The 20,357-nt window shown below is 46.7% G+C and overlaps 1 long non-coding RNA gene across 1 annotated transcript; it reads left to right on the top strand.

The window, feature by feature from the left end:
- Window positions 1-69: 69 nt before the first annotated feature.
- Window positions 70-20,340, top strand: LOC309650670. The gene is made up of 2 exons (XR_014257674.1): window positions 70-483; window positions 8,273-20,340. It is a non-coding gene; the product is annotated as an uncharacterized lncRNA (long non-coding RNA).
- The last annotated feature ends 17 nt before the right edge of the window (window positions 20,341-20,357 follow it).

Below are 20,357 nucleotides of genomic sequence, written 5' to 3'. Positions count from 1 at the left end.
GCCGGGAGCGTCCGCCGACACGGCCAGCGGACCGTTTCCATTGGCCGCGGGGAGCGCCGCGTGACGTGGGGGCGAGACTGCTCGGCCGCCGCGTGGGGCCACTCCGGGCGCTGGGCTTGCACAGCCAGAGGTCTTGCTTGTCGTGGGGCCTGTCGGCCTTCTTTCCGCGATCGCGTGCCATCCGTGGCCCTTTCGCTCATTACTCTTCGTTCCTTCGCTCCATCCGTTCAGTGCTTGCTGGGAGGCTCCTGTGTGCCCGGCCGTGGGCACTTACGGAGATGGAGCGCCCAGTGCAGTGGGGTGTCAGTCAACAGGGCCGGCCGGACAGTGCGTGGTGGTCCGGGCCGTGGCGGCAGTCACGGGCCGTGGGAACAGCGGACAAGATCCCTGTCCCTCCGGAGTTAGGGTCCCGGAAGCCTTCTGAAGGATGTGTAGGAGGCAGCCAGCCTCAATTAAGAAAGAAGCACGGGGATATAGTAGGAGGTAAAAATGATAATTCTTGGTGATTGGCTGTGGAGAATGGGAGGCTCAGTGATTCATTTTTATTTTGCAAATATTGATCTTTAATTATATGCTGGGTCCGGGTCTGCCCTGGGACAGGATGGGTGGGACTGCCATTCACTGAGAAGAGTGACGAAGAGAAGGAGTGAAGAGAAGGTAATTTGGTTCTGGCCATGTTGTCACTGAGCGGTAGCCTCTGCGGCATCTGAGTGGAAAAGTCTAGCAGGCAGTTGGATGAACATGTCTGAAGATGTAGATTTGTGAGGTATCAGCGTTTGATGGGAGTTGAAGTTTTGAGAGCAGAAGGCCTGTGTGAGATCTTAGGCGACCTGCAACCTTAGGGGTCATGGGACGAGGGAGCTGAGATACAGGTAGACAGCAGGAGTGTGATGTCTCAGAGACACGGGCAAGGAGGGAGGGTCAGCTGTGTCAGAGCAACACCGGTGACCTTGTGCGAGCAGCTGTGGCTGGTGGAGGCAGGAGCCTGATGACAGCAGGGCAAGGAGTAAGGAGATGGGGAAATCGAGGCAGGGAGCTAGATATCTGATTGTGAAGGGGAAGAGAGACGGGGCAGTGGGTGGAGGGAGATGTGCTCAAGAGAGGGCTTACATATGTACTTTTCAGATGAGAGAGACCGGAGTACTTTCACTTGTTTAGATGCTGCTTGAGGTTTCTTGGTCCGGGGAAAGGTTGTCCGTGTAGGAGGACGAGAGCAGGAAATGTGGCTCAAGGCCGCCGAGGAGCTGGAGAGAATGGATCAGGTTTAGGTCAGAGGAGTGCTGTGCTCCCCAGGGTGGGCCCCGTGGCACTAGGACAGAGAATTGTGGTCAGTGTAGAGGATCCAGCTGAGATGTGTGGCCACTGATCTGGAGGCCCCACTCTCCTAGGCTGTGTGCTTTTCTCCATCATGAGATCTGCAGAGAAAAAGGCTGTTCGACTCGTCCAGGGTTGGGGTTAGAAAGACAGTGGTGATGTTGAGGAGTTGAACAAGAGAGTGATTGAAGAGACGGAGCCCGCAGTTCAAGCAGGATAGGGAGTGAGTGACATAAGGCCAGAAGGGGCTGGTAGATTGGGAGAAATTGGAGAAGTGAATGGATTTGAGGCCTTGCTGAGGAATAAGCGCTAATGTGATGGGAGTAACTGGATGAATGGGCCAGAAGGTTGGGAGAGTATGACGTGTGGGTACAAGTGTGTGGGTTCCGGATCTCAGAGGTTCTGCCCATGGGAAGCTGTGGCTGAAATGGAGTGGAGGGGAAGGTATTTGGAGATGAAGTCAAGGGACTGAGAGCCCAGGGTGTGGGATGGATGGACCACAGCGGCCGCCTTGGATGGTGGTGGCAGTCGGGTGGAGTTGGCAGTCGGCTGTGAGCCCATTGCCAAAGTCTTGGGTATGTAAGGGGAGTGACCAGGAGGGAGGTGGGCATGGGCTGAGGTCTGGCTTAAACCTCGGAGAGTGGAGGGGAAATGGATGTGGCCTTGGGGAGCAGGGAGGCTGGTGACCCCACCTCCTGACCCTGAGCTAGTGGACTGTGAGAAAGTGAGCAGCCAGTGCTGGGGAGGCCGTGGGGAAGCCGAGCCCTTAGGGGCAGGGGAGCTACGTGTCATTTACTGCAGGAGGTAAGGGCTGAGGGTGTGGAGGGCTTTGTGAGCCCCACAGTAGAGGGGTTTGGGCTCTGGAGAGGAGGGGGGTGTTTACTGGGGAGGAGAATCAGAGCAGGGTGGAGGGAGAGCACAGCAGGAGAGGCAGTGGAGGTTCCTTCTGGGGTGGTGTACAAGGGATAAACATTGTGAGAACACAAAGTTCTGGCATCCCCAGGGCCTCTAGGGGGTAGGCTGGAGCGCTCCTGCACAGCTGTACTCAGGAGGGGGCCTGGCAACAGCGCGCCCCCCCTCCCCCCAAGAACGGCTTTCAGGACATGGCAGACACCTTTTAAGCTGTAGTCCGTGCTGACTGTAACTGCTTGCTAGGGGGAGGGAGCGTGGGGCCCCTAAGCTGGGATTTGCCCAGGGAACGAGGTGAGTGTGCAGCTGTTAAAGTGACTTCCTCCAAAAGCATCTCACTCAGCCAAGTTTGTTATCTGTAGATAAAGATTTTCAAGGCCAGGCACTTCTGGAAGGCTCCCCATCCAACAGAATCTGTCCAGCTGCTGTCTTATGTTTGAAATTCCTTTAGTGGGGGAACCAGAGCTTGACAAGGTCAGATAAGTAGTAGAAGATAAATGGCCCTGGGGAGGGGACAAGGTTAATCAGCAGATTCTCACCAAAAGCAAGTGTTGAGTGAAAGAATGACTTAAAAAAAAAGTTCCTTCTGAGTGAGAAGAGGTGATGTTTAGCACCTTTTGAAAATTATTTGTATTGTGATGAGACGAACACCACTAGCCCGACAATGGACCCCGCAGTGGTGGAAACAATTCTAGCCCGTAACCTCAGCGGAAAAGTGCTCGGAGAAGGCCCGCGCTAGACCTGCCACCTTCCTCTTGGGCAGCAACTATGCAAGGCTGCTTTTGCAACTATGCAAGGCTCTTTTCTCTCCTCTCTGCTTTTGTTTCACTCTTCCCTCTCCTTAAAATGCACCCACCCTCCTCACCCCACCCCTGCCGGCCTCCCCATTCTTAGGTGTTTTAAGTTCCAAAGGGCTGCTGCCCTGATTGCCTCTGTCTGGGGGATCGTTGCTGTCTCTGAACCTCCGAGGCATTGCCTCTGTCATGTTCATTCTTTTCACTCTGAGCAGCACTGATCTGAGTACATGTCTGCACCATTTTAGGTGAACAGTTCAGTGGCATTAAGTACATACACGTTGTTCTGCAACCATCACCACTGTCCACCTCCAGAACTTTTTCATCATCTCAAACTGAAATTCTGTACCCATTTAACGATAACTCCCCCTCCCCCTCCCTCCTCTCCCCAGTAACCCCTATACTATTTTCTGTCTCTTTTCTAGGTACCTCATATAAGTAGAATCATTCAATATTTTTCCTTTTGTGTCTGGCGTATTTCACTTAGCATAAGGTCTTCAAGGTTCATCGATAGATCATGTATCAGCATTTCTTTTTTTTAACTAAAGTATAGTTGATTAACTAAAGTAAAGTAATGTTTTGTTTCTGGTATACATCTAAGCGATTCAGTTATTTATACATTCTTTTTAGAATTCTTTTTAATATATCCTTTTAAATAATATATATATTTTTCACATTCTTTTTCACTATGGTTTATTACAAGATACTGAATATAGTTCCCTGTGCTATATAGTAAGACCTTGTTTGTCTATTTTTATGTATATTAGTTTATATCTGCTAATCTCAAACTCCTAATTTATCCTTCCTCCCCCTTTCCCCTCTGGTAATCATAAGTTTGTTTTCTATGTCTGTGCGTCTGTTTCTGTTCTGGAGATAAGTTCATTTGTATCTTTTTTTTTTTTAGATTCCACATAAGCAATATCATATGATATTTGTGTTTCTCTGTCTGGCTTACTTCACTTAGTATAATAACCTCTAGGTCTATCCATTTCACTGCAAATGGCATTATTTCGTTCTTTTTTATAGCTGAGTAGTATTCTATTGTTTATATATATATATAAAATTCTATATATATATAGACAATATATTCTATTGTTATATATATATATACACATACATACACACACACATCTTCTTTATCCATTTATCTGTTGATGGACATTTAGGTTGCTTCCATGTCTTGACTATTGTAAATAGTGCTACTATGAACATAGGGGTGCATGTAGATCTAATCTCTGGAGACAAGCAGATCATTGGTTGCCTGGTGCTGATGGAAATGGTTGGGAAGGGGACAAGGGAATATTCTGGGTGATGGAAATATTCTGTATCTCGATTGTGGTGGTTGTTACATGGGTGAATATATTTTTCAGAAGTCATAAAACTATACCCTTAAATTAAGTTTTATTGCATGTTATGCTAAGCTCATAAAAAGTCACTTAACATCATTAGTCATTAGAGCAATACAAATCAAAACCACAATGAGAAACCACCCCACATCTAAGGTAACTATAATTTAAAAAGCAGCAACAACAGAAAATAACAAGATTAGCGAGAATTAACAAGTCTTGGGGAGAATGTGGAGATACTGGAACCCTGTACCTTGCTGGTGAGAATGTAAAATGATGCAGCCACTGTGGAAAACAGTTTGGTGGTTCCTCAAAATGTTAAAATTACCATATGACCTGGCAATTCTACTCCTAGGTCTGTACCTAAAAGAACGGCAAACAGGGATTCAAACAGATACTTGTACTGATACATGAATGTCGATAGCAACGTTATTCACAATAGCGAAAAGGTAGAAACAAGCCAAGTGTTTATCGGTAGATGAATGGATAAACGAAATGTGTTATATACAGTTGACCCTTGAACAACATGGGTTTGAACTGCATGGGTCCACTTATACTTAGATTTTTTTCAGTAAATACATACTACTACATGATCTGTGGTTGTTGAGTTCATGGATGTGAAACCAAGGATGCAGAAGGCTGACTGTAAACTTTACACAGATTTTTGGCATGGAGGGTCAGTGCTTCTCACCCCTGTATTGTTCAAAGGTCAACTGTACTTACAATGGAATATCATTCAGCCATAAAAAGTAATGAAGTTAGGATACATGCTGTAACATGCATAAGCTTTAAAAACATGCTCAGTGAAAGAAGTTGGATACAAAAGGACAAATATCTAGGAAAGGAGAATTCTTAGAAAGATTAGTGGTCGCAAGGGACTAGGAGGAGGGAATTGGAGTGATTGCTTAATGGATACAGAGTTTTGTTTGGGCGTGATGACAAAGTTTTGGAAATAGTGGTGATGGTTGCAGAACATTGTGAATGTAATTAATACCACTGAAATATACACTTAAAATGGTTAAAATGACCAATTATCAAAGAAATAAAAAGAAACAATTTTTAATTTCAGCAAAAGTTGAAAGCAAAAAAAATTAAGATTTTAATTTTGTAAAGGTAATGGTTCTCAGAGATATAATTTGATACTTTTATCTCTACCTGCCTACCCTACGTTTTCACTGTGATGTCTGAGATGCCTCCACCTCAGCTATGTCCAAAGCCATGACTTTCTGCTTCCACTCTGTTCCTCCAGATTCCTTGCCCCATAGTTGACCCCTTCTCTTGTTTCTCAGGCCCAAACAATGGCATCATTCTTGGCTCCTTCCTTTTTCACAAACTCCAGATGTGAATTGAAGAAAAATAAAGCTGATTCTATCTTTGAAATATATCTAGACCTACCCATATATGAGCACTTGCTTTATTACAGTATTACTACTGGTGAGCAGCGAAGTAGATTTTCAGTAAATGGTGCTTAATCAGCTGACAATCTAGATGGGATGAAATCAAACAAAAATCAATTCCAAGTGAATTGTGGATCTAAATGTGAAAGGCAAGATAAACTGGAAGATGACATAGTAGAATATCTTCATGATCTCAGGGTGTGCAAAAATCTGAGGGCAGAAAAGTTTGGTCTGCTGTGTTTATGCTGTATCTCCAATGTAGACACCCAATATTTACAGAATGACCATAAAAGAAACTTCAACATTCTCTTGAGCGATATACACACATACAAGTACTTGGATCATTGTGAAGACACACAATGTTCTTAAAGGTAAGATTTAATGTCATATAAATGTCACTTCTCATTAGTCTATCATCTAATGAAATCCTGATTAAAAACCCATTCAGGGAATTCCCAGCGGTCCAGTGGTTAGGACTCCGTGCTTCCACTGAGCAATGAGGTGTGATAAGTCCTACCAGGAGGTAAACAATATTTTAAAGCCACAATTATTACCATTTTGTTGAATCTAGGACACTGTGTGTTATAAGGTGCATCACTGGTTCGTGTGCCACTAAGAAAAACACTGCCAACTAGCCTGTGACTTCTTAGATGCCTCCTGATTCAAAGATCTCACAAGTGTGAATGGCACTGACGCGTGGATTCTCAGACAGATTAACAAAAAAAAAAAAACCTAAAATGCCAGAATAGACCCTAAAACGTACGTGATTAGTAGAAGATTAATAATATTGCAGATAGCTGGGAAAAGAGGGATCTTTCATTGACTGGTATTGAGAAAATTAGGTGGTCATCTAGGAAAAAAGCCTCCTATCTCACACCTGATGCACAAACACACACACACACACACACACACACACACACACACACACACACACACACACACTCCAGCTGGACCAAAGATGCGAAACCAAAGAACAGTTGTAGAAGAACTTGAGGGATAAAAATTTTTATATTACCAGAATAGGGAATAGCTTTCCAAATATGTCATAAATTGAGAAGCCACACAGAAAGACTGATAATCTGACTTCTTAAAAGCAAAACCCAGAGGCAAGGCCGGCACTGCCCCACAATGTAAGTGAAAATACAAAAGGTAAGCTGGGAAGTAGCCTGGCCGCTCCTCCCACGGAGGCGTTGACCCACCGCATCGTATTTCCAGGGTCCTCATTCTCCCCAGACCCGCACTCACATGGCCACTGCCAGTGTCAGTCTATATGTGACCTCAGCCATCTCCTAAAATTCGAGGGTTATTTTATACCAACATAGTGGGTTGAATGGTGGCCCCAAAAGATGTGTCCCCTAGAATGTACAAAGGGACATTTTCTGAAAAAAGGGTCTTTGTGGAATGAGTGAAGGATCTGAGATGAAGTCATCCTGGATTAGGAGGGAGGAAAGCGCTTGGAGCCCTACCAGTGACAGCACGCCTGCCGAGTTGCAGGCCACATGGGATGGTCGGATGGTCCTGGCCTGGGTGCTCTTCTGGAAGTTTCCATTTACTACCTGAGCTACCCCTCCGCTCCTGGACCCCACTGCCTGGGGAGAAATTACAACAGCAGGTACAGGTGACACATCTTCTTTAACAGGTGGCAGCCCGGCAACTCCTGCAAAAGGTCCGGCAGAGGCCCACTCAGACTGGGCCATCCACGTGGCATGGCCCCTCACTCCCAACCACCAGCCCAGCCCCACAGCCGCTGACAGGGCTACAAGCAAGAGCTGCAAGCACTCTTGCTGCCTGGGAGGGTGTTTCCAGACCTTGATCCAGGCACACCTGGGAAGGGCTGGCCGGCTGAGTCAGGCTGCCCAGATCGGCCAATCCTTGCCCATCAGGGGCTCATAGTTGCATAAAATCGGCCTTGCTGCACCAGCCAGGTCCAAGAAACAGGTGTGAGGTCCTGAGGATCAGGATGGACATGGGGCTGCAGCTCTGGCTTGTTTTCTAATTATTTTAACTGACCCATGAGTGGGAGGCAACTGCAAGAAGACCCTCTCCTCACGAGAGGGATCTAGGAGTCAGGGAGAGGAGGAGTGGTGGGCGGAGACAGAGGCCTGGTGCCCGGGTGCAGTGGAAGCCTCTGGAAGAGCCAGTGGAAGGAGGCTGCACAGAGTGAAGCCCAGGGTCACAGACATGTCCAGGAGCTGCTGTTTGTTAGTTCAGGTCCTTCTCTGAGCTGCTCAGGGTCAGCTCTGACCGACAGGTGGGGCTGGGGCTGCTTTGCATTGAGGGCTATGGGCGCGGTTCCGGTGTGCCCAGCCCTGCTGGGTGCCTGCCCAGGTGAGCTCCATATGCTGGGAGGTGCCTGCCCAGGTGGGCCCTGTGCCCTGGGAGGGGGCTGCCCAGGTGAGTCCCATGCTCTTGAATGCGCCTGCCCACGTGAGCCCCGTGGGCTGCTGGGTGCCTGCCCTGGTGAGCTCCATATCCTGGGAGGGGCGTGTGAGCGAGCGTCCTCTCTTTGCAGCCGGCACGGAGTTGCTCAGTGACTCCCCCATGGACACCATGGACACTGCTGGGATGAGATGAGAACCGGGAGAAGCTGCTGGTGTCTGAACCTCTGCCCGGGCCCGTCTAGAGCGACGAGGTCAGTAGGTGGGTGCTGGCCGCTGTGCTGCGTGAGGGAGGCCCCACGGGTACCTCTTGTTTCTTCCACCTGACACCACGGAGGCACCCCCGCCCGGGACGGAGGGTGCAGCCTGCCCTAGGCAGGTGGGAACTCCTGGTGACCCTGTTGGGGACACCGGAGGGAGGGACCAGGCAGGAGGGGAGTGGGCGCCCACGCAGAGCCATGGGGCTCGGGGCCCGAGGGGCCTTTCTGGGTCTGAGTTGGGAGTGGACGAGCGGTGGTGAGTGTGACCCAATAAAGCTGCCCTGGTGACATGAGGCTGACCCCGCTTCAGGGAGACAAGCCTCCCGGGTGACCCCCAAAACAGGATTGGAAAACAAACCCTGTTAAAAGAAGGTTTTGTAACATGAATCCTGCTGAAGGAGAGGTTTTTAAATTTATTTATTTATTTTTAAATTTTTATTTATTTATTTATTTATTTTTGGCTGTGTTGGGTCTTCGTTTCTGTGCGAGGGCTTTCTCTAGTTGCGGCGAGTGGGGGCCACTCTTCATCGCGGTGCGCGGGCCTCTCACCGTCGTGGCCTCTCTTGTTGGGAGCACAGGCTCCAGACGCGCAGGCTCAGTAGTTGTGGCTCACGGGCCCAGTTGCTCTGCGGCATGAGGGATTTTCCCAGACCAGGGCTCGAACCCGTGTCCCCTGCATTGGCAGGCGGATTCCTAACCACTGCGCCACCAGGGAAGCCCTGAAGTAGAGGTTTTGCAAAGCTAATCCCCCTAGAGGAGGCTCTGTGAGCTCTTCCCCTCGGGGTGGGGTGGGGGACGTGGAGCCTGCTGGGAACAGGCAGTCCCCCTGGGCGGGCGGCGGGTGCAGACCCCACTCTGTGGCCCCATGTCTGTGCTTCTGGGCTGGTAACTTGGCTTCTCGGAGCCTCAGCTTCTCAGTCCGTTCGAGAGGTGATGGCAGCATGGATTGACTAGTAAGTTTCTCAGAACAGAGTAGAAAGGGGTCTTGTGGAAACTGCACAAAACATCGTCTTTAGGGGAATCGCAGGTTCCGTTTCCTGCAGGTCTGTCTTCAGGATCAGGAGAGCGGATCTAAGCAGATTTGCAGTAGAGCCTGGGGACGGGCTCGGTTTGGTGGGTCCTCCTGTCTCCTGAATCATGGATGGGGAAGCTTCAGCGGGCAGTGGCAGGTTCATCCCACCTCTGGAAGTGTCTGGACTCCAAGGCCCAGCAGCCCCTGAGCCCTGTGTCTGGGCCCCCCGGAGGCAGGTAGGACAGGCTGGGCTCCTCCTCGGCCTCCTTCCTTCCCAGGACATGTGAGGTCCAGGCTTTCGTCAGGGAGGAGCAGGGATGGAGGGGTATCCCGTGCGGGAAGAGGACATGGGGCAGCTTATGTACGTGGATGTCCACACCAGGAATGTGGGTCAGTGCAGGGGGACTCGGACACCACGAGGTGCAGCTGGTGGGCCTGAGTAAGCAGGGCTGGGGGTCCCATGGAGGGGGTGGGTCGAGCTTCACCCATGCTGGGCCTTGGACTCCACCGGCCTTCCTTCTCCTGGTCACTGGGGAGGAGGAGCTGGGCGGCGTTGGTGGAGTGACCACCAGGCCCTGCCAGTGTTGGCTCCTCAGGCTCTTGTCAGGGAGCCCGTGGGGTGTGGGTTGTGCCGTGCCCGCCAGGGAGGCCTGGAGGGGTCCGGCAGGAAGCACTGGTGTGGCCAGCACCTGTGCAGAAGCTTCCAAGCCAGTGTCCAGAGAGAACCCCTGCCTGTGCATTTCAAGTCCACACACAGAGATCAGCTTCTAGTGGGCTCGGATTATTTTCTAGACACAAAGTCCTAACACCCTGTGTGTCCACGGCCCGTGGAAAGGCACATCTGATGTGGTGCCAGGTGCTGCCTCTGGACCCCCTCCTGACTGGACGCCCAGCAGCCAGTGTCACCATGTCGTGACTGTGCGTCAGGCGGGGGGCAGCGGGGAGAGCAAGTGGTCCAGGCCCACGAGGGGCCGTGCCATCCACGGAGCCAGTGCTGTGGCTGTAGGTGTGCCCTCCGCCCACCCCACTGGCAGAGGCTACTATCCCCTTACAGACGGGGAGGCGGTCGGTGTGCCACCTGAGGTCGGGGCCTGTGGCTGGCAGGCGGTGGCGGTCAGCAGGGGGTACGCACGAGGTCAGGGAAGGCTCTCAGTGTGTTTACAGGGAAGATGCGAACGTGGGTGCAGGTGCAGAGCTGCCTGCAGGTACTGCTATGAACACCCCTGAATTCTTTCCTGAGAATATTGGCGGAGGGGCATTCAGGCAACAGGGCAAACAGCTTGTTCTGGTGGCTCTTGTTGGGGAGTGGGGCATAGACAGGGGCTCAGCCCGCAAAACCCTAGAACCGCCCCCAGAATGGCAAGAAGTGGTTCTTCCACCTACTAGACATGGAGGGAAGGAGTGAGGTGTGCGGGGCCACCTTCACGTCTGGGGACTTGCTGGGAGGCTCGTATGCTCAAGGCTAAGATGGGTCACAGCACACAGTAGGGGTGCATGGGGGATCCCTGTGCTGGCTTCCTCATGCCCCCTCCTTCTCTCGAGGGTCTTGAGAGTGTCTCTTCCCCCCGTGAGGAAGGGTAAAACCATGACATTTCCCCCCAGGGAAGCTCATTAGGGACTTGGCCCCCAGCTGGGGCTGGTCACCTGGCATCATCTGCCCTCACCCTCCAAAATGCCAGTGCCCAGAAGGGGAGCCAGTGTTCAGCATGAAACACATGGTTTGTGCCAACAGCGTAGGTGCAGGGGGCCGCCCCTAACGGGAGGGAGGTTTAGATAAAAGCAGCGAGCCGTTCACCAGCTGTAGTAGCTTTCTGGGGTGGCCATGACAAATGACCACAAATGGAGGCTCAGAACAACAAAAACCTATCCTCTCTACTCTGGAGACCAAACGTCTGAGATCAAGGTGTCTCAGGGCTGGGCTCCCTCCAGAGGCTCCAGGGGACGATCCTTCCCGGCTCTTCCAGCTTTTGGAGGCTCCAGGCGTCCCTGGGCTTGTGGCCACATCCGTCCAGTCTCTGTCTCCGTCTTCATGAGGCTTGTCCTGTGTCTGTCCTCTTCTGTCTCTTCTAAGGACACCTGTCACTGGATTCAGGGCCACCCTCATCTGGGATGACCTCATCTCCAGATCTGTAAATAGGGTCTTTAGACCCTATTTCCAAACAAGGTCCCATTCCCAGGTTCTGGGGGGCCAGGACGTGGACATAACTTTTGGAGGGGGCCCATTCAACCCATACCGCAGCCCAATTCCCAGACGCTGACCAAGGGCCATCCACGCCTACTGACCTTCCTCAGGACAGCAGTCAGGTTAGCGATGTTCTGTCTTTCTGCACAGAGGCATCTTTTGTTTCATGCACTTGATGGGGGGAGATGTTGCTGGCCGACCTCACAGTCTTTCCAGGGACCATGCCGAGGTGTGCTCCCTGGGAGTGTGGGAGCACGGCCAGGGCACCCTGTATATGCTCTACGCTGACCTCTCAGTGGTCACCTGCTTGGGGCTGGGCACCCTCGATAGGCTGGACTGGCCCCTGGACCACTGCACTTTCTACCACATCAGTAGGTGCACTATGTGCGGGCCTACGACCATGATGTGTGGACGGGCACTGATGCCTGCCGCATGGCCTCCAGCCCACCATGGACCCTCCAATCCTGCTGTGGACACCGCCATCCAGTCGTGGACTCCCGCTCCTGCTGTGGACACCCCCATCCCATTAACCCCCAAGAGGCCTGCTGATAGGGGTGAGAACTCCACCGAGAAGAAGAGACCAGGGATGTGCACGTGCCTTTGAGGAAATCATTGCTCAGAAGACCCCAGCATCTATCAGCAGTCTTCTCCGTCATCTCTTGACCTTTGCTCTTCCTCTTTTCATCTGATATCTTGCCAGATCATTCATGGAGAAATTAGGTCCTGTCTGGCAAGAGCAGAATCATCTTCCCAACATATGAGAAAAGAACAGGCATGGGCCCGCACCCATCTTATCCTTCCCTGCCTGCCCGCCCCCATCATGTCAGGAAGATGTGTCCCTCCTCCTGTCAGAAGCCAAATCCCAGATAAAGGACTTAGATGTAAAGGAAACCAGAATATTGTTTTGAGCTATGGACACTTAAAAAAAAGCCAACAACAGCAAAAACAAATGATCAAATCCCCCAAAATACTGATGTTACGGAAAAACCCAAACCAACTTTTGGGCCAACCCAATAGGTGCAAAGAAGGGCGCGTGGACCTTTCTCCTCTTTCTTCCTGGAAGCAGGAGAGAACATATCCTCCCCCCCAACCCCCTCTCCCGCTGCCATGGAAGACGTCCTCCCTCTGCTGGAAGGAGAGTGACATTGTTATCGTCAAGGGAAGAAAGTGGAGACCGAGAGAATTCTGTACAAACGGCCTTTGTTAAACATAATTCTCATACTCCTTCACTTCCCCACACAGTGTACTTCCTTTTCCACAGTCACCTCTCTTTGTTCAACGCAATAGAAAAGCATTTAGGTTTTGCCACTTCTCTGGGTCTTTCTTCATTTCTGTAGTGGGGCACCCTGTGTCTTGTAAATCTTATGGGAAATAAATGTGTATGCGTCTCTCCTGTGAATCTGTCTCCATTTAATTCTCAGGACCAGCTGTCAGCTCTAAGAGGGTGGAGGTATGGTTTTGTCTCGGTGACATTTTTCTTGCCAGCATCTTTGAATTCTACCTCCTTCCTTGGCTTGATTCTTCAATATGCTAACATGCTCTCAGCTACCATCTTCAGAAACTCTGTGAGAATGAAACACATTCTTCCCCTATGATCCAGCCCTCAAAATTTTTGGTATCCGAGGACCCAAATGAGTCGATTGCTTACATCTACTCAGAAGCCTGCACCAGGATGTTTAGGGCAACTTTATTCAGAACTGCCAGAACTTGGAAGCAACCAAGATGTCCTTTAGGAGGTGAATGGACACATAGAGTGGGCTACATCCATGCAACAGAATGTTCTTCAGCACTGAAAAGACAAAAGAGAGATATGGAGCCATGGGGAGACAGATGGGGCACCTGAAATGCATATTACTCACTGAAAGAAGCCAATCTGGAAAGCTGGCATACCTTAGGGTACCAACTACATATGATATTTGGGAAAAGGCAAACCATGGAAAGGGTGAGAAGATCATTGCAGCACCAGGGGTTTGTGGCGGGGTTGAGGGGTGAGGGCTGATAAATAGGTCGAGCACAGAGGCTTTTTAAGGTGGTGAAGCTATTCAGTGCGATACATTCATTCACGGTGAAATACATTTATCAAAACCCATAGAATGTACCACACCAGGAGTGAACCCTAATATAAACTCTGGACTCTGGTGATGGTGTCCATGTAGATTCACTGATAGTGACTGACACACAGAATGTTGGTAGGATAGTTAGGGAGCGGGAGGCTCTGAGCACCTGTGGGGATGGGGGTGGTGGGGGCAGCAACAGCAGAGCAGGGCGTATGTGGGAGCTCTCTGTCCTCTGCCCAATTCTGCCGTGAACTCAAAACTTCTTTAAAAAAAATAATGAAGTCTATTTAAACAAAGAAACAAACACTCGAGTAGCATCACATGGCTGCTCCTCTTCCAGTCCTCAATTTGTCTGGGCCACTTGAGAGTGGAACTTCAGCGGGCATTGTCCTTTCAACCCGCATCATTTCAGAGTTTCATCTGACATCTGCTTTTTATCTCACTACAATCTTTTTTAAGACAGTATGTCTTCTTCTTTTTTTTTAAATTGACGTATAATTGATGGGCAGTATTATATTAGTTTTCTGGTATAACACATAGTGATTTGATGGTTTTATACGTCACAAAATGATCACCAAGATAAGTCCAGTTACATGTCACCATACCAAGTTGTTACAGTATTATGGACTCTGTTCCTTATGCTGTATGTTACATCCCCATGACATTTGTTTTATAACTGGAAGTTTGTACCCCTTAATCTTTCTCACATACTGCGCTCATGCCCCCACCCCCCTCCCCTCTGGCAACCACCAGCATGTTCTTGGGATCTATGAGTCCATTTCTGTTTTGTTGTGCTTGTTCATTTGTTTTGTATTCTACATAGAAGTGACATCATAAGTTCTCTCTCTCTGTATGACATAGCTCAGCATAATACCCTCTAGGTCCCTTCATGTTGTCATAAGATTTCATTCTCTTTTATGGCTGAGTCATATTCCACTGGGTGTGTGTAACTATGTACATGAAATCTTCCTTATCCATTTGCAAGTTGATGGATACTTTGGTGGCTTCCGTATCTTGGCTATTGTCAGTAGAGCTGCCATGAACATAGGGGTGTGTATATCTTTTTGAATTTGTGTTTTTGTTTCCTTCAGAAAGATACCCCCAAGTGTAATTCCTGCATCATATGATAGTTCTATTTTTAATTTCTTGAGGAACCTCCGTACTGTTTTCCATAGTGGCTGTACTAATGCACATTCCCAACAAAAGTGTATGAGGGTTCTCTTTTCTCCACATCCTCGCCAACTTCTTATTGGTGTCTTTTGGATGATAACCATTTTTCCAGGTGTGAGGTGATAATTTCATTGTTGTTTTGGTATGCATTTCCCTGATGATAAGTGATGTTGACTATCTAGCCATGTATGTGTTGGCCATCTGTATACATTCTTTGGGAAAATGTTCGGTCTTCTGCCAATTTTTTACTTGGGTTTTAGTCTTTTAGAGGTTGAGTTGCATGAATTCTTTGTCCGTTTTGGATATAAACCCCTTTTCCGATATATTGTTTGCAAATATTTTCTCATGTTCAGTAGGCTGCCTTTTCATTTTGTGAACGATTTCTTTCCTATTGAAAAGCTTTTCTTTTAGATGGACTCCCATTCGTTTATTTTGCTTTTGTTTCCCTTGCTTGAGGAGACAGATCCAAAAAATATTGCTCAGACTGATGTCAGAGAGCATACTGCCTATGTTTTCTTCTAGGAGTTTTATAGCTTCAGGTCTTACGTTGAAGTGTTTGATTCATTTTGAGGTTATTTTTGTAGATGGTATGAGAAAGCATTCCAAATTGATTCCTGTGCATGTTGCAATCCAGTTTTCCCAACAAGATTTATTGAAGAGGTTATCTTTTCCCCATTGTATATCTCACCTCCTTTTTCATAGATGAGTTCACCATACATAATGGGTTTGTTTCTGGGCTCTCAGTTCTGTTCCATGGGTCTATGTGTATTTCTTTTGTGCCAATACCATACTGTCTTGATGTTTCTAGGTTTGTAGTATAGTTCGAAATCAGGGAACATGATATGTCCACGTTTGTGCTTCTTTCTTAAGATTGTATTGACTATTCAGGTTCTTTTGTGTTTCCACACACATTTTAGAATTCTGTTTTCTAGTTCTCCAAATAATCCCATTGGCATTTTGATAGGAATGGCATTGAATCTCTAGATTGCTTTGGGTTGTGGAATCATTTTAACAATACGAATTCTTCCAATCCATGAGCATGGCATGTCTCTCCATTTGTTTGTGTCCTCTTCAATTTCTTTCAACAGAGTTCCAGTTCTCCGAGTACAGGTCTTTTACCTCCTGGGTTAGATGTATCCCTAGGTATTTTATTTTTGTTAATGTCACTGTCGATGGGGTTGTTTTCTTAATTTATCATTCTGATAGTTGTGAGTGTATAGAAATGCAACTGATTTCTTTAGATTAATTTTGTATCTTGCAACTTAACTGAATTTTCTGATGAGTTCCATTTGTTTTTGGGTGTCATCCTCAGGATTTTCTCTGTAGAGTATCATGTCATCTACAAACAGTGACAGTTTTAAACTTTTTCCTCTGCAATTGGATTCATTTTACTTCTTTTTTTTTTCAAACAAACTTTTTTTTTTTTATCTTTATTTATTTTTTTGGCTGTGTCGGGTCTTAGTTGCAGCACGCGGGATCTTCGTTGAGGCAGGATCTTTCATTGCGGCACTTGGGCTTCTCTCTAGTTGTGGTGTGTGGGTTTTCTCTTTCTAGTTGTGGCACACAGGCTCCAGAGCGCATGGGCTCTGTAGTTTGTGGCACGTGGACTCTCTTGTTGAGGCGTGCGAGCTCAGTAGTTGTGGAGCATGGGCTTAGTTGACCCGTGGCATGTGGGATCTTAGCTCCCCGACCAGGGATCGAACCCGCGTCCCCTGCATTGGAAGGTGGATTCTTTACCACGGGACCACCAGGGAAGCCCCCCCCCCTTTTTTTAAATTGAAGTATAGTTGATTTACAATGTTGTGTTAGTTTCTGGTGTACAAGAAAGTGATGCAGTTTTATATATATATTCTTTTTCATATTCTTTTCCTTTATGGCTTATTACAGAATATTGAATATAGTTCCCTGTGCTATACAATAGGACCTTGTTGTTTATCCATTCTATATATAAGAGTTTGCATCTGCTAGTTCCAAACTCCAAGTCCAACCCTCCCCTGCACCCCATCCCCTTTGCAACCACAAGTCTGTTCTCTATATCTGTGAGTGTGTTTCTATTTTGTAGATAAGTTCATTTGTGTCATATTTTAGATTCCACATATAAGTGATATCATATGGTATTTGTCTTTCTCTGCCTTCATTTATGATAATCTCTAGGTCCATTCATGTAGCTGCAAGTGGCATTATTTCATTCTTTTCTATGGCTGAGTAATATTCTATTTTGTGTGTGTGTATGTGTGTGTATGTGTATATGTGTGTGTGTGTGTGTGTGTGTGTGTGTGTGTGTGTATATCTCACATCTTCTTTATCCATTCATCTGTCGATGGCCATTTAAGTTGTTTTCATGTCTTGGCTATTGTAAAGACTGCTGCTGTGAACATAAGGGTGCATGTATCTTTTTGAATTATAGTTTTGTTGGGATATATGCCCAGGAGTGGGATTACTGGATCATATGGCAACTCTATTTTTAGTTTTTTGAGCAACCTCCATACTGTTTTCCATAGTGGCTGCACCAACTTACATTCCCACCAACAGTGTAGGAGGGTTCCCTTTTCTCCACACCCTCTCCAGCATTGGTTATTTGTAGACTTTTTAATGATGACCATTCTGACCAGTGTGAGGTGGTGCCTCACTGTAGTTTTGATTTGCATTTCTCTAATAATTAGCAATATTGAGCATCTTTTCATGTGCCTACTGGCCATCTGTATGTCTTCTCTGGAGAAATGTCTATTTAGGTCTTTTGCCCATTTTTTGATTGGGTGGGGTTTATTTTTGGTATTGAGTAATATGAGCTGTTTGTATATTTTGTAAATTAAACCATTATTGGTTGCATCATTTGCAAATATTTTCTCCCAGTCGGTAGGTTGTCTTTTCATTTTGTTTATGATTTCCTTTGCTGTGCAAAAACTTAGAAGTTTGATTAGGTCCCATTTGTTTATTTTTGCTTTTATTTCTATTTCCTTGGTAGACTGACCTAAGAAAACATTGGTATGATTTATATAAGAGAATGTTTTGCCTATGTTCTCTTCTAGGAGTTTTATGGTGTCATGTCTTATATTTAAGTCTTTAAGCCATTTTGAGTTTATTTTTGTGTGTGGTGTGAGGGTGTGTTCGAACTTCATTGATTTACATGGGGCTGTCCAACTTTCCCGACATTACTTGCTGAATAGACTGTCTTTTCCTCATTGTGTATTCTTGCCTCCTTTGTCGAAGATTAATTGACTGTAGGTGTATGGGTTTATTTCTGGGCTCTCTATTCTGTTCCATTGATCCATACGTCTGTTTTTGTGCCAGTACCACACTGTTGTGATTACCGTGGTTTTGTAGTATTGTCTGAAGTATGGGAGGGTTATGCCTCCTGCTTTGTTCTTTTTCCTCAGGATTGCTTTGGCAATTCTGGGTCTTTTATGGTTCCATATAAATTTTAGGATTATTTGTTCTAGTTCTGTGAAAAATTTCTTGGGTAATTTGGTAGGGATTGCATTAAATCTGTAGATTGCTTTGGGTAGTATGACTGTTTTAACAATATTAATTCTTCCAATCCAAGAGTATGGGATATTTTTCCATTTCTTTAAATCACCTTCAATTTCCTTTATCAGTGTTTTATGGTTTTCAGTATATAAGTTTTTCATCTCCTTGGTCAGGTTTATTCTTATGTATTTTTTTAATTTGATTTAAAAAATATTTATTTACTTATTTATTTATTTGGCTGTGCCAGGTCTTTACCTACAGCATGTGGGATCTAGTTCCCTGACTAGGGATTGAACCTGGGCCACCTGCATTGGGAGCACGGAGTCTTAACTTGTGGACCACCTGGGAACTCCCTGATGTGATTTTAAAAGGGATTGTTTGTTTACTTTCCTTTTCTGATATTTCATTGTTAGTGTAAAGAAATGCAACCGCTTTCTGTATGTTATTCTTGTATCCTGCTACATTGCTGAATTTGTTTATCAGTTCTAGTAGTTTTTGTGTGGAGTCTTTAGGGTTTTCTATATATAGTATCATGTCATCTGCATATAATTACCTCTTCCCTTCCAATTTGGATACTTTTTATTTCTTGTCTGATTGCTGTGGCTAGGACTTCCAGTTCTATGTTGAATAGAAGTGGTTAGAGAGGGCATCTTTGTCTCGTTCCAGATTTTAGCAGGAAGGCTTTCAGCTTTTCACCATTGAGTATTATGTTGGTTGTGGGTTTGTCATAAATAGCTTTTATTATGTTGAGATATGTTCCCTCTATACCGACTTTGGGAGAGTTTTTAAAATGAATGGATGTTGAATTTTATCAAATACTTTTCCTGCATCTGTTGAGATGATCTTGTGTGCGTGTGTGGTTTTTTGTTTGTTTGTTTGTTTGTTTTCTTTTGGCTGCACTGCGTGGCTTGCAGGATCCTAGTTGCCAAACCAGGGATCGAACCCAGGCCCCTGGCTGGTGAAAGTGCCAAGTCCCAACCACTGGCCTGCCAGGGAATTCCCAATCTTGTGGTTTTTGTCTTTTCTTTTGTTGATGTGGTCTATAACATTGATTTGCGTGTGTTGAGCCATCCTTTTGACCCTGGGATGAATCCATCTTGGTCGTAGTATATGACCGTTTCTATGTGTTGGATTTTGTTTGCTAATATTTTGTTAAGAATTTTTGCATCTGTATTCATCAAAGATATTAGCCTGTAATTTTCTTTTTTGGTAGTGTCTGTCTGGTTTTGGTATCAGGGTGGTGATGGCTTCATAGAATGACTTGAGAGTATTCCCTCCTCTTCAGTCTTTTGGAAGAGTTTGAGAAGGATTGGTATAAGTTATTCTTTGTATGTGTGGTAGAATTCCCCAGTGAAGCCATCTGGTCCTGGACTTTTGTTTGCAGGGAGTTTTTTTTAAATACATTTATTTATTTTTGGCTGCATTGGGTCTTCGTTGCTGCACACGGGCTTTCTCTAGTTGTGGCAAGTGGGGGCTACTCTTTGTTGCAGTGCGCAGGCTTCTCATTGTGGTGGCTTCTCTTGTTGTGGAGCACAGGCTCTAGGCGCATGGGCTTCAGTAGTTGTGGCTCACGGGCTCTAGAGCACAGGCTCAGTAGTTGTGGCTCATGGGCTTAGTTGCTCCGCGGCATGTGGGATCTTCCTGGACCAGGGCTTGAACCCATGTTCCCTGCATTGGCAGGTGGATTCTTAACCACTGTGCCACCAGGGAAGCCCGGGAGTTTTTTGGTTTTTTTAAAATTACAGATTCTATTTCACTTCTAGTGATTGGTCCGTTCAAATTATCTATTTCTTCTTGATTAAGTTTTTTTTTTTTTTTCACACACACACACTGTATTTTATTTTTACAAGAGATAAATAGACTGACACCAAGCATTGTACATGGATGACCACAACAAAAGCAACAATGATTGCAATTACCAAACATGAAACACACTTATACTATGTCATAATATTGACATTCAGTCCAGTAATCCTCCACTGTAACAGCTCCTTTACTTTGCAGTGAAAATTGATTTGTATATTCTTTGCCTCTGAGTCCTTGTGGGATTTTTTTTTTTTTTAATTCAGA

Source organism: Balaenoptera physalus (assembly GCF_965194825.1).
Source record: "Balaenoptera physalus genome assembly, chromosome: 20".
NCBI lineage: Eukaryota > Metazoa > Chordata > Mammalia > Artiodactyla > Balaenopteridae > Balaenoptera > Balaenoptera physalus.
The sequence above is the reverse complement of the archived record's forward strand: the minus strand, read 5'-3'. Positions and strand labels throughout refer to the sequence as shown.